Source organism: Cavia porcellus, unplaced genomic scaffold (assembly GCF_034190915.1).
Source record: "Cavia porcellus strain 051 isolate PalLab524CR breed Dunkin Hartley unplaced genomic scaffold, mCavPor4.1 scaffold_53, whole genome shotgun sequence".
NCBI classification, from domain to species: domain Eukaryota; kingdom Metazoa; phylum Chordata; class Mammalia; order Rodentia; family Caviidae; genus Cavia; species Cavia porcellus.
The window spans coordinates 4,177,321-4,192,500 of NW_026947536.1; the positions used below are offsets into that span (position 1 = coordinate 4,177,321).

Genomic DNA, 15,180 nt, shown 5'->3' on the forward strand with positions numbered 1-15,180 from the left:
TTTTGAAAAAATGGAACTAACATAGCCAAAGAGACCTAAAGAGAAACAGTAGAGGATAGCAGAAAGGAGAAGTCAGCCTTGGTAAGTGAGAAAACAGTATCAGTGAGATCAGTTCCAAGGAGTGCAAGTGCACCAGTAAGTCCTCAAGAGATAAGAGAAGAAATAGCATTGATAATAGGAAATACAGTACTACCAAGCAAGAAGGGTAAATGTAACCATTCAACAATAAATACCTTGTTCTGGACGGCAACAAGAGCCCCTGCAGGCAGAGGGAATGAATATAAAAGGAGTCAGGAGAGGGCAGTCCTGTGGGACCCGATCCACCATAACGTGGTGATTGTGTGAGCAGTGCTCCAAAGGGGAGAGTCAGAGATCACATCAGCAGGATCTCGGTTGCCCGTTAAAGCACCAACAGAGGAGCTAACTGCTGCGTGGTCAAAGGAAAATAGGGTCCTACCCAGGTAAGGTGGAGACAGCTGAAGCAGCACCGGGAACACCTGGAAGGCTGCCACGCGGTGTCCATCTGCTCACTGGCCAAAGGTGGCAGCAGCGCCCCGCAGAGCTGCCAGGTGTGCAGGACAGAGGTTGGGGCTCGAGGCGCCGCAAGCAGCAGTTTGGCCATCTTTTCCCTATTCTCCAGTATGAGCATTCCTCCCTCAAGATACCCCAGACAATGACCATGAGTTTCTCACAAAGGTTGTACTAAATTATGCCCAGGAGCCCATGGCCTGCCTTGTTAAGGAGAAAAAGCATCCCTGCCCTGTGTTTCTGCTGCGCCTCAGACAGGGGATTCCCCATGACTCACCAGGGATTTCCCAAAGAAAATGAAGTGCATGGGTTGGCTACTGTGTCCTACCCCAGGAACACAGTGAAGGCAAGTCACCCTCCGCAGCAGAGGTCTCCGCTGTCCATGCACCAGATGTTGGGGTTCTTCAACCAAAGGGAAAATAAAGGGTCACACACACTAAGGGTCAGCAAAATGGCTGCCACCTGGCCAGCCTAAACAAATAGCTTTTATTGAGATAAATAACCAAGAAACTCAAATTGCCCATGCTTAGCTTATATAACTTCTTTGCTTCTTGACCTTACAGGACCTTGTGTTTTTATCTTGGGGTGGGGACGATGTTTCAAGGCCTGTACTTTTTCCCATAACATTGTGAACTGGATGTGTCTGGGACAAAATGGATTCCGTGTGGTCTCTCTATACATTGCATTTATCGGTTTATGTATTTTGAATCATCCTTGCATCTCTAAGATGATATCTTCTTGATCATGATGTGTGATCTTTATCGTTTTTGTTGTTTTGTCTCATTTCTTTTTTTGTTAATTATTTTGAGACAGGGTCTTGATATGTAGTTGGGGCTGGTGTTAAACCCCCTACTAGCCGAGGCTGGCCTTGCGCTTCCCGCAGTCCTCCTGCCTCAGCCTCCTGAGCTCTGGGGTTATCGATCCTGGTGGACAGTATATGATCTTTTTGATGATGAGCTGCATTCTGTTTTTTAATATCCTGTTTAACTTTTTGTTTGCTTGGTTTAGGTTTTTGTTTTGTGTTCTTTTGTTTCTTGTTTTCAGACAGGGTCTTGCTGTACAGTTCAGACTGACCTTTAGCTTACTAGTAGCCTGTGCTGGCCTTGAATTGGCAGTGATGCTGCTGCACCAGCTTCCCTCGGATTACAGGCTAGGAGTACAAGCGTGCACCATCAAACGCTGGCTCCTAGTTTTGCATGGATGTCCATGAAGATGGGGTGCAGTTGTATTTTTGGTTTGGTCTTTGTCCAGTTTGGGAATCTGGATGATACTTCTGTGCCTGAACTTTGGAGCGCTCTTATCCATTTCAGTGTGTTTTAGAGCATGAGAATCATTGGTGAAGGAGCATCCTTAAAGACTGTAGAATTCAGCCGTGAATTCATCTGGTCCAAGTCTTTTTTTGGTTGATGGATTCTTTGTTGTAGTGTCAATTTCATTGCTTGTTCTTGGGTTAAGCATATTTCTGTCTTCCTGAGTCATGTTTGGTAATTTATATCTGTCTGAGAATATGTCCATTTCTTTAAAATTGGCCAATGTTTGGGAACATAATTTTTCAAAGTAGTTACTGTCCTTTGGATTTTGATACTCTTGTGAGTTTACCTCCTTCATTTCTATGTGAGTGCAAAGTTTTTAGTTTTACCTCATCTGCTGGATGGCAGCTGGCCAGCTGCTCGAAGCCACATCATTTGCAGAGGGTTCCCTGTTTCTTCTGTAATGTTTTCCATTTCTTCTGCTGTATGGTGCAATCTGGTTTTTTTCTTTTTTCAGTTCCTTCCTGGTTCCTGGTAAACTTGGTTTCACTTTGACTGCTCATGTCTGTGTTTGCCATACAGTCTGATGCCCCGTGCTCAGGCTTTGGAATCATGGTGCCTCCAGCTTTGTTCTTGAGCGTGGTATCTATCAGCAGATTCAGTACATGCTATACACATGTGTAACACTTTTCAAGATTGATTTACAGTGGCTGCCCACAGTCTAGTGTGAAAATATGAAAGTTCCCTCTGGGAAGATGCAGGCCACCGCCTAGAGTGCAGTGTAGTGTCCCACATGAGTCCACGTCAGTATGCGTAAGGGTCTGTGATGAGGGTGAACAGACAGCTCACTCCACAGCTGAAGGGTGGGTGCTGGAGTCTGAAGAGTCTGTGTGACCAGCCAGGAGAAGGCTCCAGTGTGAAAGAAGACTGGAGCAGCTCCAAAGCAAACAGAAGCAGCCTTCCTTCCTCATTTCCCTATTGCACCGTAATCAGCCCTGGGACAGGTCTTCCACACCAAGAGCTATGCTGAGGCAGTTTAATTAGGTATTGCATCTCAGATTGACAGAGCCACTCAATCATCACGAAGCCACCTTTTTCCTAACTGCGTACTGTGGCCTGGAGGAATGCAATTGTTAGCACTTGCTGCTCCACCGTTGTGAGTGGGGAGGGCAGACAGTTCCTTAGGGGTAGGCAAGGCCACCCTTTTCTGACCACTAATTACAGAGCAGGTTGCTGAATGTTGCTCTAGGAGCCAGGTGAATGGGTGAGCAGTGGGGCTGGGATCACAGCCTGTTTCCTTCCACCTCCAGAACAGATCTTTGTTCCACTAGCAGTCTGAAGGGTCCTTTGTGGAAGTAAGACATCCTGCATGCATCCTGGATATGAGGATATCTGGGCAACAGTGGTGCCTGGGACAGCAGCTGTGAGTGCCTCATGCCTGGTAGTACCCAAGGCCAGGTGAGCATGTGTTTAAGTTTGTACTGAGTTCCCCTTCCACATATTAGAAGAGGAGCCAGGTCAGTAGTATAAGTGACAGGCTTTCAAGGTCAGGTAACCAGACCTGAACTGAATGTGACAGGCCCAGAGCTCAGGGCTCTTCTCACTTTGCGACTTCAACAGAAAGACTCCAGCACAAGAGTTCACAGGGACTTCTGTCCCCAAGGATGTAAGGGAACCTCTGGTGAGGGCTATAATTCAGAAAAAAATGTATGCAGGGCACATCTTTGGGACCAGTGTGAGTGGATGACAACACCAGAACACTAGGCGGACCCAGATTGAGGATTGACTGGGGGATAGTGCCTGGGCAGAAGTCATGCTATTCATGAGGACTCTTCTGTTAGGTTTTTTTGATGCAGTTGAAAGACAAAGACATAAGGAAAAATGTTCATTGCAGGCACAGGAGGTTGCTGGGGACTGCAAGGACGCTCACAAAGGTGGATCTGGGAAACAGCTGGAAAACAGCAGAAAGACAGGTGTCTGATTGCAAGAGTACAGACTGTTTTTGGCACTCTTGAAACAGTAGCCTATGGCCTTAGTTCAAGGGGGCTGTCACAGGACACACATTGTGGGTGTGCAGCTACTGTGCCCCCACCTCTGGCAGTCCTGTTTTTTTTTTTTTTTTTTTTTTTTTTTTTTTTTTGTCTTTTTCATTTTTATCGGTACCGGGGATCAAACTCACGACCGCCTGCTTGCAAGGCAGGTGCTTATGCCGCTGAGCTAAACCCCCAACCCCTAGTCCTGTTTTGAAACTAAAACACAGAAAACTGGGGCTGGGGATTTAGCTCAGCGGCATAAGCGCCTGCCTTGCAAGCAGGCAGTCGTGAGTTCGATCCCTGTTACCGAAAAAAACAAAAAAATAAAATAAAACACAGAAAACTGTACAAAACACCCAAGGAATTTGTGGAGTGGAGAGGGTGGTAGTTGCCGCCAGACCCACTGAATGCAGACGCTGCCAAGGGAGGGAAACGCTGTGACGGGAGCGTCGGCCGAGGGGAGTGGAGGTGTTCTATGTGCCCGGGGATGACATGTGGCTGGGTGGGTGGGTGGATGGATGGATGGATGGATGGAAGGCATGGTGGGGTGGGGTGGGGGTTGGGGGAGGGCTTCCCTCCTGCAGATGTCCGGTGAGATGGCCGGCTGTCCTTGGGGAGGCGGTTGAAGACCTGTTGCTTCTTTGCGAAAACCCAAGATGGTGCTCCCATTCTGACCCTGCACCTTCCTGCCGCCCCAGGTCTCCTGCTGCTCCTGTCCCTGCAGTGTGTCCCTTCTCATGTTCCCCGTTCCTGTTTCCCGTGGGAGCCAGCCCACCCGCCTAGTCACTGGCCCGGATGGTCCCAGTGAGTTTGGATCCCTCTCTGATGTGATCTGACTGATGGGCTGTTGGAGACCAGTAGGAAGCGGCTCTGAGCAGGATTGAAAATGAACTAACTGAGGGGCTGGGGATTTAGCTCAGCGGCATAAGCACCTGCCTTGCAAGCAGGCGGTCGTGAGTTCGATCCCCGGTACCAAAAAAAAAAAAAAAAGAAAATGAACTAACTGATTGGCTTTCTGTGTTTTATCTGTTGAGTCTTTCCTGGGGCTAGGTAGGCCTCTTGCCTGGCGATGGGAGCTGATTTCTATTGAGTGAACCTCTATGAAACTCCACGGGTCCTGGCTGAGGCCTGCAGTGGCCTGAGATGCCAGAGATGCCTCAAAAGGCAAGATGAGTCCACAGTTGAGGACACCTGCCTGGCTCGGACACCCATGAAGTACATAGAGACTGTGGCTGTCGGCCTCTAGTGCATGCAGTCTCACTCCTACCGTCGTCCTGGAGATGAACCGGCTCTCCTAAACTGGCATAACTGGCTACTTGGAGAATTCTTTGAAGTGACTCCCAAGGTCCTGCTCACTGCCCTTCCCCTGGGTGGGGGTGGGGGGACTTTCCTCAGTATCCCCACTCTTTGTTTGCACCCCTATAGGTAGGTAGGGGTGGCCCGGAGAAGCACTTTGTCTTTTTTTTTTTTTTTTTGTGTGTGTGTGTGTGTGTGTGTGTGTGTGTGTGTGTGTGTGTGTGGTACTCGGGATTGAATTTAGGCTTGCCAGACAGGTGCTTACACCACTGAGCTAAATCTGCAGGCCGAAGCTCTCTCTTTGTCTTGGCCCTCGTTGTAGCCACAGAGTCGAGAACTCTGTGAGAGGGATTTTACCCCCCTGGAGCCTTAAAATCATACGACTCCGTCTCATTTATTCCGGCCTTCGCCACACACTGGTGTGGGAGATTGGGGATCTAGGTCGGACCACGGTAGCCGGCCTCCTGGTGGGGAGACACATCCCTGCCTTTCACTTTGGGATCTGGTCACATGGGCTAGCCAGAACCTCCGTGGATTCCTGGCTGTCTGTCCTTCCATCTCTCCTGCCCGCCCGTCGGGTGCATGGGCATGCACCACCTATCTGTTGTTTGGGCGGTATGATGTATGTATCTCAGCTCTTGGGCCGTGTCCCTCTGTCTGGCCCTGGTTTGCCGGCCTACCTTTATCTATTTACCTGTGTATGTATGTATGTATGTATGTATGTATGTATGTATGCATGGGTGGATGGATGGATGGATGGATGGGTGGATGTTTTGGTACTGGGAATTAAAACTCAGGACCTTGCATTTGCCATGTAAGCCCTTATGCCGCTGCGCCATATCCCTGGCCCTATTTAGTGATTTGTTTATTTATTTATTATTCATTCATGCTTGTGTTCACTTTTTTTTTTTTTTTCTTTCTTTTTTGCAATGGACATCAAATTGATGACCTTGTGCTTATCAGGTAAGGGCTTAAGCCACTGAGCTAAATCCCCGGTCCTATATTCAAGTTTTGTCCTGGGAATCAAACTCAGGGCCTCATGCTTGCCAGGCAGGTGCTGTGCTGCAGAGCTATATCCCTGGCCCGTGGCCTTCCTGTCTCTCACTGCCATGGCCTGGCGGGTACCTAGGGGTGTCCCTGGACTTGGCTTTCTGCCATTTATTGATTGATTAATTGATTGGTACTGGGGATTGAACTCACGACCTCGAGTTTGCCAAGCAGGCACTTATGCCGCTGAGCTAAACCTCTGTGGCCCGAGCTAAACCCTCGGCTCTCTGTCTTTTTTTTTTTTTTTTTTTTTCATTTTTACCGGTACCAGGGATCGAACTCACGACCGCCTGCTTGCAAGGCAGGTGCTTATGCCGCTGAGCTAAATCCCCAGCCCCTGCTCTCTGTCTTTTAATACAGTCAGTCACAGGGTCTCTGTGTGTGGTACAGAGTGGCTTGGAATGAATGAATGAATGAATGAATGAATGAGTGAAAGAAAGAAAAAAAGAAAGAAAGAAAGAGAATGAGTGAAAGAAAGAAAGAAAAAGAAAACAAAGATCTCGTATACCTCCTGCCTGTCTCAGCAAACCGCCCCCCCCCACACACACACACTGCAATGATATCGGGTGTGGAGTGCCTTGCCTGGTTTTTGGAGGGATATCTCCACTGCCACGACCTGGTGCTGGGGAATTAGTATTAGTATTAGTACTCGTATTCATATTAGTATTAGTACCAGGGATCATACTCAAGACTTTGGACCTGCCAGGCAGGTGCTGATGTCACTGAGCTTCATCCAGGGCCCTGGGCCTGTGGGGTACTGCACCTTCCTTCCTTCCTTCCTTCCTTCCTTCCTTCCTTCCTTCCTTCCTTCCTTCCTTCCTTCTTTCCTTCCTTCCTCCTTGGCCTGTCCTTTACCATTGCCGTGTTTCCTGTGCCCCAGGGTACAGGATCCAACAACATCCCACTCTTCTCCCTACCCCGAGCTGATTTTCAGGGCCTCCTCTGCTCTATTTCTCGGGGCTGAATGTCACTGGGGAGGGGAGAGGAGGGGAAAGAAATACAGCTAGCTTATTTAGTGTAGGAAGGCAGACGGGGCTGGGGGGGAGGGGGGGCGGGGCGGCGGCAGGGGCGGCGGGCCGCGCGGTGTGCGCGAGCGAGGGATCGAGTGCGCGGCGCGGGGGTCACGGGGTCACGGGGGCGGGGCATCGGCATAGGAACCGCTTCTGTGTGTGGTGGCCCCTCCCCCCCTCGGACGCCGCTGCCGGGGGTGGGGAGGGGGCTGTCGCGTCTGCCGAGTGTGCGCCTGCGCAGTGTGCGTGCGTGCGTCTACGTGCGTCCGCGTGGGGGGGGGGGCGGGTTATCTAGGAAGTCGCTCGTTTTTTCGGCTGGATTTTGCTGCCCTCCTGAATGTGTCCTAGAAAGACACAAGAACAAAAACGAAACGAAACGAAACAAAACAAAACAACCGGGGAGAGGGAGGGAAAGGCTTGTAGGGGAGCTCCTCCGCTCACGGCCTCCCAGCCCCCTCATTCCCTCCGGTGCCCGCCTCCTCGCCTCCTCGCTCACCACTCCCACTCCCCGGCCGCCGCCCCCTCCCCTACCGCGCCTCGGGGGCCCGTCTCTCTCCTGGTTCCGGCTTTATCCGGCCCTAGCGCAGTTCCCCTACCCCAGGTCCCGGGCCCCTGGGCCTCTGATCCCGGAACTGCCACTGAGCTGACCTTGCTGTCCCTCTCCCTGCCTCGACCTCGGCCTCGGCTTTGGCCTCCGCCTCCCCCTCCTCCCCTCGCCCACCCTTGCGTCCCCTGCTTTGTGCCCTTGTGTAAAGAATTCGTTCCATGAGACCATACTCATTAGTGAAATAAATCAATCTCGCATGTGTGAATACCGAATAGTTTCCCTAATGTAAATAATGATTCAAATATATAAAAATATGTGGTAATCATGATTCCCCATTAGGTGGCCTTGAAGCCTTATAAAGTTTTCACTCATTAATTAGAAAGGCTTTATTCTGGGCTTCTTGATATGAAAATATTTGAAGCTAGAGTATATGAAGTTTTACCCAAATATTTCAAGGAAAAAGACACTATGGTAACTACTATTAAGTCAGGTTATAAGGTGGTGAAGTACTAGGTTATTGAAACAGTCATGCTGTGACCTCTATTGTTATATTGTTATGTCCTGTTTTATCTCAATCTCCCCCTTATTGTTTCAAAAAAAATTATTTAGTCATTTCTTATGTTTGTCTTAATTAAAGAAAAAATTCAAAAAAATTAGGATATATAAATAGTAACTCTTTTCGATTTCCTATTAACTTGTTTTGAAGTCCTGTAGTACTCCCACGATCTTGTTTTGACTGATTAGACTCTGTTCCATTCTATATGATAGTATCAAGTTTGAAGACATAGGCAAGTACTTTGAAGACAATAAGATTCACTAAGATACCCATTCTGGTTTGACTATTGTCTTCTTTGGAAGTCCTGTAATGTTTACAATGCCTAAGTTTTATTGGTCTTGTTCTCTACTGTTTTGTCCAACTTTATAATATCTAATAAGATAGACAATTCTTTTTAAGGAAACAAGGGACAACGTTGATAACCATTGTTGATAAACTTGTACTCTGTTCTACACCATGTGCTATGTCTATCCTTGGTATTGACTGACAGCTTTGTTTTGCCATATTTGAATGTATTCTCCCCCCCCCCCCAAAGAAAGTAATAAGCACTAAGGAGTAATAAAATACAAGATGTGTAAATTTTGTTGTAAAAAAGAGAGGGAAAAAAAAAAAAAAACAGAAAAAGAGCTCTAACGGATATAACAGCAAGTGTGTTTGGGGGTGTTAAATAGCTGACTTTATCAATGTTTTTGGAACATTGAACACAGCTGTTTGCAGTCTCCCTGTTTGAATGTCCACCTTGTGTTATTTGATACTGTGATTTGAGGAACTATTTTCAAGAAGATAGTGTGTAATCTACTAGCAGGTAATTTCTTACTGTTATGTTTTTTTTGTTTTGTTTTGTTTTGTTTTGTTTTGTAGTTCTGTATTGCGTGTACCCTTACGCCGCTTTGGTTTGTTTTGTGTTTTTCTCTTTTTCCTCTTAAATTAAAAAAAAAAAAAAAAAAAAAAAGAATTCGTTCCAGACACAAAGGTGGATGTAAAGTGATCTACGTAGAATGCTTTTGTAAAGTGGAGGATCCAAATGGATTTAGGCCTGTGTGAGAGAGAAGGTGGGGTGGGTGTTGCCGCGGAGGCCTCTCTGCCTTCAGTGAAAGCCTTGAGTGAAAGGTGATGGGGGTGGGGAGATTTAAAGGGCCTGTGTTAAAACACAGAGAGAGACAGACACAGACTCACACGTGTGTTGTTTTACACACAGCAGTTACTCCTGAAGATAGACACACATAGATATATATCTAATAAATTCACTGTGTAACATTGTTTCTTCATTTTAAACATTTACTTTTCGTTGTTTTGTTTTGTTTTTGGCAGATACGTTAGTTGAGAGACCCAAAGGGGTCCAGCGCGAGGAGGCAAGTGCCCCGAGGACCTTGAGTCCTATTGGATCAGCTGATAGGATAGGATGGGTCTGAACTCTGGGGCCTTGGCCTCAGAGGGCAGGCAGTGGTCCCCTGCGCAGTCAGGGCATGGTGTGTGTGTGTGTGTGGGGGGGGGGGCTTCTTTTTTTTTTTTTTTTTTTTTTTTGTGGTTCTCTCTGTTCTCTCCCTGTCCTGATTATAGAATACTAAGGAAACACTTTTTAATTAAAGAGTCAGGAGAACTATCTGGAGCAATGGATACCTTTGGTAGGTTTTGTTTTGTTGTTGTTGCTGCTGTTGTTGTTTTGTTCTTTTAATGACCAGAGTTAAGTGGGTAATAAACATGTCTTTAAACAAAATCTGCCCCTCTGTTGAATCAGGGTCTATTTTTTTTTTAAGGGAACAAAACAAAACAGTGTAAGGGTACAAGTAATACAGGACTTAAAAACACACACTTGCAGTTGTATAAATCAGGATCTATGGATCCATGTTTCATGAGTGCCTCTGATAAATGACCTAAGAAGTCAGAGCGGTTTTCACCTTTCTTTAGAGACGTACTTGACAATGTAAAATAACTAGAAGGCTTGGATTTTATCCTCCTCAGACCTTCAAGAATACACGTCTGGAAAAGTGTCTCTTGTTCTCATCTCTTACATTGTTGTCAGGCCACTCGGGGTCTTGGTTGGGAACCAACCAAGATTGTGCACCGTTGGGAATTGGTGGTTCCCCTGCCTCTCTGTCTTCTGGTCTTCTAAAGTGAACGGTATGATACTCATCTCTCATGTCCAAATGCAATAGCGACTTGTAACACTGCCTGTCTCTCACTAGAAGTCATTGACGTTCAGAGTGACATTGCATCTTCCCAGCCTAGCTTCTATGGATCTGAGCAAATCCTTGAAAGACATTGAGGTACTTATCAGGGTCACCTGAAGATTTTCCTAGCTGTAGATATAATTTGCTGTAAGTCGCCGAGATATATATATATATCGAGAGAGAGAGAGAGAGAGAGAGAGAGAGAGAGAGAGAGAGAGCACAACCACTGTAGCATGTGTCTTTATTTATACGCTTCCGAGAAGTACAACGTCAACCTCAACCCCACTTTGTAGCGATTTGTTTGCCGGGCTGGCCTGAGCCCCTTGGCCCTTTGCCTCCTTGGGGCTGCAGCAGCTTGTTCAGGTGGCTTGTTTTGGACTCTCTGTGTTTCCTGGGCAGGCAGGTGGGCAGGCGGGCAGGCACCAGGCACCAGGCAGGCAGGCAGGCAGGCAGGCAGGCAGGCAAACAGACCTCGCTTTAGCTGTCGTACCCCCCCCCCCCCGGGTGATTGATCTATCTCCGGATTCAAAGGCTCCCTCCACCCTGCCTGCACGCGCACTCACTCGCCTACTCCTTTCCGCGGTCCCCCCTCCCCCCTTGGAGGCCAGGGGACCCCGCCGATTGGGCCCCTTAGGGTGATTTTGAACATCCTGCTCTTCCAGCTCAGAGACCTCTGGTGATCTCGCTGGTGTTTGAGGTCGTTGTGGGGCTCCACCTGGTGGTGGCTTTGCTATGATGTCGCGCTCGTAGTCAGCAGCTGGAGCGCAAAGGGCTGACGTGTGGCCTTGGCGACGGGGACAGAGTCCCAGGAGGTCCGCCTGCTAGGCGAGACTGCAGCGGTCGTGCCTGAGCTGAGCCGGCGGGCGCGCTGTGCGGAGATTGGATCGGCAGGGCTATGTGAGAGGTGACTGTTGCCGCCTTTCCGCGGCCGGTCGCGGCTAGCCGGGGGGTGTGTGGGTGACCCGAGCCGGTCGACCAGCACACCCTCCTGCTTCTCGGCGGCCCTCCGGCCGGCCACCGAGACGCAAGGAGGGAAGAGATGTGTTCCCTCCATCCCGGCAGGCAGCCGGCTGGGCCGGCTCGTGGAAGGGAGTGTGTGGCCAGCTCGGCCGGGTCACCGGTGCCTGTGTTCCTCTTTGCTCTTCTCCGGACTCCTTGCGGGGTCCCCGCCTTGTCCTGGCTGCAGCGCGAGGGGCCGTGCAGGGCTGTTGGGCTTTGCCCCCGGTGGTTGGAAGTCTGGATCTGGATCGTTGTGATTCCCCAAGTGTGAGCTCGCGAGCTCGCGGACTGGCCGGGGCCGGGGCCGGGGCCGGGGCCGGGGCCGGGGCCGGGGCCGGGGCCGGGACCACCCGCCCGTGGAGGTTGTCGGGGCCTCGGCCTCGAGCCCGAGTGGGTCCTGGTGTTTGGAGGGGCGGGCGGGGACCTACCTGTCTCAGTCAGCGACTAAGTCCGAGTTAGGCTCGAGGATCGGCGGGGTTCGCCCGCCCGGGGAGGGTGCCCGGCCTCCGGGCCCCAGTGGGGACCCAGTGGACCCCAGTGGCCATAGGGCTCGGCCCATTGCCCGTTTCCCCAAGGAAGGCCCAGGTGAGAGGGTCTCGTGCTGTCCCCCGCGCCAGCAGGTGGCTCGGGGAGGGCGCTGATGGAGGGCTGGCTTGGTCCAGCGTCCCTGCGCCCTGTCCCGCCCCCCCACCCCCCCCCCCCCGCGGTCGACCAGTTGGCCCTGGGTGCTCCGCCGTCTGCAGCATTGGGGTCGTCTGAGGGGCCAGGTCCCCGGCGCCTTGCTTTGGAGGGCGGGTGTGATCAGGGGATTGTCCCCTCTGTCATGTGTCACAGATCTTTTGGCTAGAGGTGGGCGTTTTGTGTCTGCAGGTATATGCTGACACGCTGTCTTTCAGTGGTTGCCGCTGCTGCAAAGACGAGGGGATTTGGGCTCCCGGATGGCGAGTTGGGGCTCTGGGTTTGCTGGCCGTCCCGTGGTACTTGGAACCCTGCTTCTCTCGCCCCTGAGCTGTCCGCCCTGGGGCCCGTGCGCCGGCTCTTGGACATCCGAGTGTGGCCTCCCCTGACTCGGTGCCGCCTCCGGTCTCTAGCACCCGAGGGTGGCGGGGATGGCGGCAGGGGCCCTCTGCCCCTGTGTGCTCCTCGTCGCGGGCACCGAGTGCGGTCTGAGACGACCCTCGAGTGTGGCTCCGTGCCTTTCTGCGTGTCAGGCGTTCCCCTGGGTCGTTGTCGGCCGCTGGCGGTGTTGGGGGTTGTGGCACTGGCGAGGCTGAAAGCGGGCTCTTCTCTGACTGTCCTTGCCAGGCCTACCCTCCCCGCGGTCCTGTCTCTTCCCCTCCCCTTTCATTGTGACCGATGTGGTGAATGAGCGCTCTCCTGGGCCGGGCCTAAGCCGCGCCAGGCGAGGGACGGACATTCATGGCGAATGGGACCGCTCTTCTCGTTCTGCCTGCGGGCCCCTCGTCTCTCTACCCCGCCTCTCGGTGGTGCGTGGAAGGCAGGGGTGCGGAATCCGGCCCGACCTCGCTTCCCCTCCCGCTCGCCCTTGTGGTGTTGTCGCCCGGGGGGGGGGGGGTGGGTCGTGGTCGCTTGACGCGATGGAACTCTCCTCGCTTGCCCCTTCGGGGGGCGTCTGCGGCGTGGGTGGAGTCCTCCCCCACGGTGGGGAGAGGGGCTCGCCCCGCCACTACGCTGCGCGCCGCGCCCTACGGCACGCGAGCGTGCCTCGGCCTCCTGCGGTGCTCCTGGAGCGTTCCCGGCTTGTCTGTCCAGGTGCACGAGGCTGAGGGTCGGTGCCGTACCCGTGTCCCGGTGCCTCTGTTCTGAGCCGCCTGCCGTCGTTGGCGTGCTAAACCTCGCTTTGGGGGTTTTTCTGGCTGTGCCGGGAAACCGCCCGGGGATCGAGTCGGTAGGGAAGAGGAGGCTCTTGCGCCTCATGCACCCTCCCCCCCGCCCTGGGGGAGGGGTGTTGGGCGTGTGGGTTTCCCTCCCCTCCCCAGCGGCGTCCTCTCGTTCGTCCCGGCGCGATGAGAGGAGGTGTGGGTGAGATCGCCTGCTGGGGGTGGGGCTGAGCGCGCGCCCGCGTGTGTTTACCTCCTCTGGGGGGCCCCCGCGGGCGTGTGAGCGATCGTGGTTGGGCCGGCCTGCCGTCTGCCTTTCCTCTCCTCTCTTTGCGGGAGGTTTGAGGGCCGTTCTGCCGTTGCCGCCCGGCACGGCCAGACGCTGGATTGTGGGGGAGCCCGGCCCGTGGTGGCGGGTGGCGGGCTCCCCTGCCGGCCCCGGCCGCGTACGCTCGAGACGCTTGTTGTGCCCGACCCTCTGCCTGTACCGCAGATCCCCCCCAAGCCTGGCTTTGTCTCCTCGACGGTTTCCCTTCGCGCTCCGACGGGGGTCCGCTCGGGGCCGGGTGCGGCCCGCCCTCAGTGAGAAGAGTCTTCTCCAGCGATCCGAGAGAAGGGTGTGCCTCGTGACGGTGGCCACCCGCGTTTGTCTCCTTTCTCAGCCTCGCGCGGTAGCCGCCGACGTCGCTGCGTCGTAGCCGTCGGTCGGTGCGTGTCTGGGCGAGAGCTGCCCTCCTTCCCCAAGCTCTGCCGTGGTGGGGTGGAAGGAGGGGTCCGCCGGTCCCCGCGGTGGGGGTCGTGCGCCCGCTCTTTGCCTCTGGCTGTGGCCCGCGCCTCCCCCCTCCGAGTCGGGGGAGGGTCCCGCTGGGCCCGGGGCCGGCGCCCGGTGCGTGTGTTGTGAGGAGGGGGGACGGTTCGCCGCGCGTGAGCGCGCGCGCGTGTGGCTTCGTCCCCCCCGCCGGTGGAGGCGAACCCCGTGTGTGTGGAGGGTGCGCGGGGCCCGTTCCCCCGGACCCTCCCTCCCCGTGCCCGCCGTGAGCTTGGATACCCGCGTCCGCCTCACTCTTGTCGTCGTCCGGTCCCCGTTGCCGCGTCCGGCGGCGACGGCGGTGCCTGTGTGGGCACGGGGCCGGTCCGCCTCGCCTCCCCTCCCTCCCCGCCGCGGGAGCGTTCCGTCGGTGTTGCCGGTCCTCTGACTCGGGGTGACGGTCGGTGCCCGTGCGGTCGGGTGGCTGTGAGGCGGTGGGAGGCCGTCTTGGCGTGCTCGGATGTCTCTCCCGTGGCTGTGAGAGGAGTCGTGCGGGCGTGCCACTCCCCGCCGGTGGCGTGAGGTTGTCAGGAGGGCTTCGGATGGGGAAGGCTCCTGGGTTGGGGGTTCAGGCCCCGGGGGCTCGTGGGCCCGGCGTCACAGGCGTCGCGGGAGCCGCCCTTGTGGGCGGTTGGGTTCCCGCGTGGTTTTCCTGGTGGCCCGACCGCGCGCCCGAGGCGTCTGCCCCCGCCTCCCCTCTTGGTGTGGGGGTTCTTCTCTTCCCGGAGCTGCTCCTGCTGCCTTGCCCCCCCTGACCGATGGGGGGATGGTACCCCGCCCCTGCGTGCGTCTCCCCGCCGTCGTTGATCCTCCTCCGGGTGCCTGAGCCCGTCGCGCCGCCCTGCTTCCCCCACCCCCGCTCCGGCTCGTCTGGGGCGCGGGACCCGGGGTCCGAGGTGTGCTCGGCGCGGCAGGTGGCGTTGGACGGTCGGCTGGTGCTGCGGGTTGAGCCCCGTTTGGTGGGGGGGCGCGCGCTGGCGGCTCCTGAGGCTGCGGTGGGGTGTGGGGTCTCGGCTCCGCGGAGGTGCGCGCCCCGGGGCTCTGACCGGGGCGTCGCCGGCCGTGTGTCTCGTCTCGGGCGTGTCAGCGGGGGG

The 15,180-nt window shown here is 54.1% G+C and overlaps 1 long non-coding RNA gene across 1 annotated transcript; it reads left to right on the plus strand.

The window, feature by feature from the left end:
- Positions 1 to 3,242: 3,242 nt before the first annotated feature.
- On the plus strand, positions 3,243 to 6,650 carry LOC134475075 (uncharacterized). Its single transcript, XR_010046031.1, has 2 exons — positions 3,243 to 4,615; positions 6,071 to 6,650. It is a non-coding gene; the product is annotated as an uncharacterized LOC134475075 (long non-coding RNA).
- The last annotated feature ends 8,530 nt before the right edge of the window (positions 6,651 to 15,180 follow it).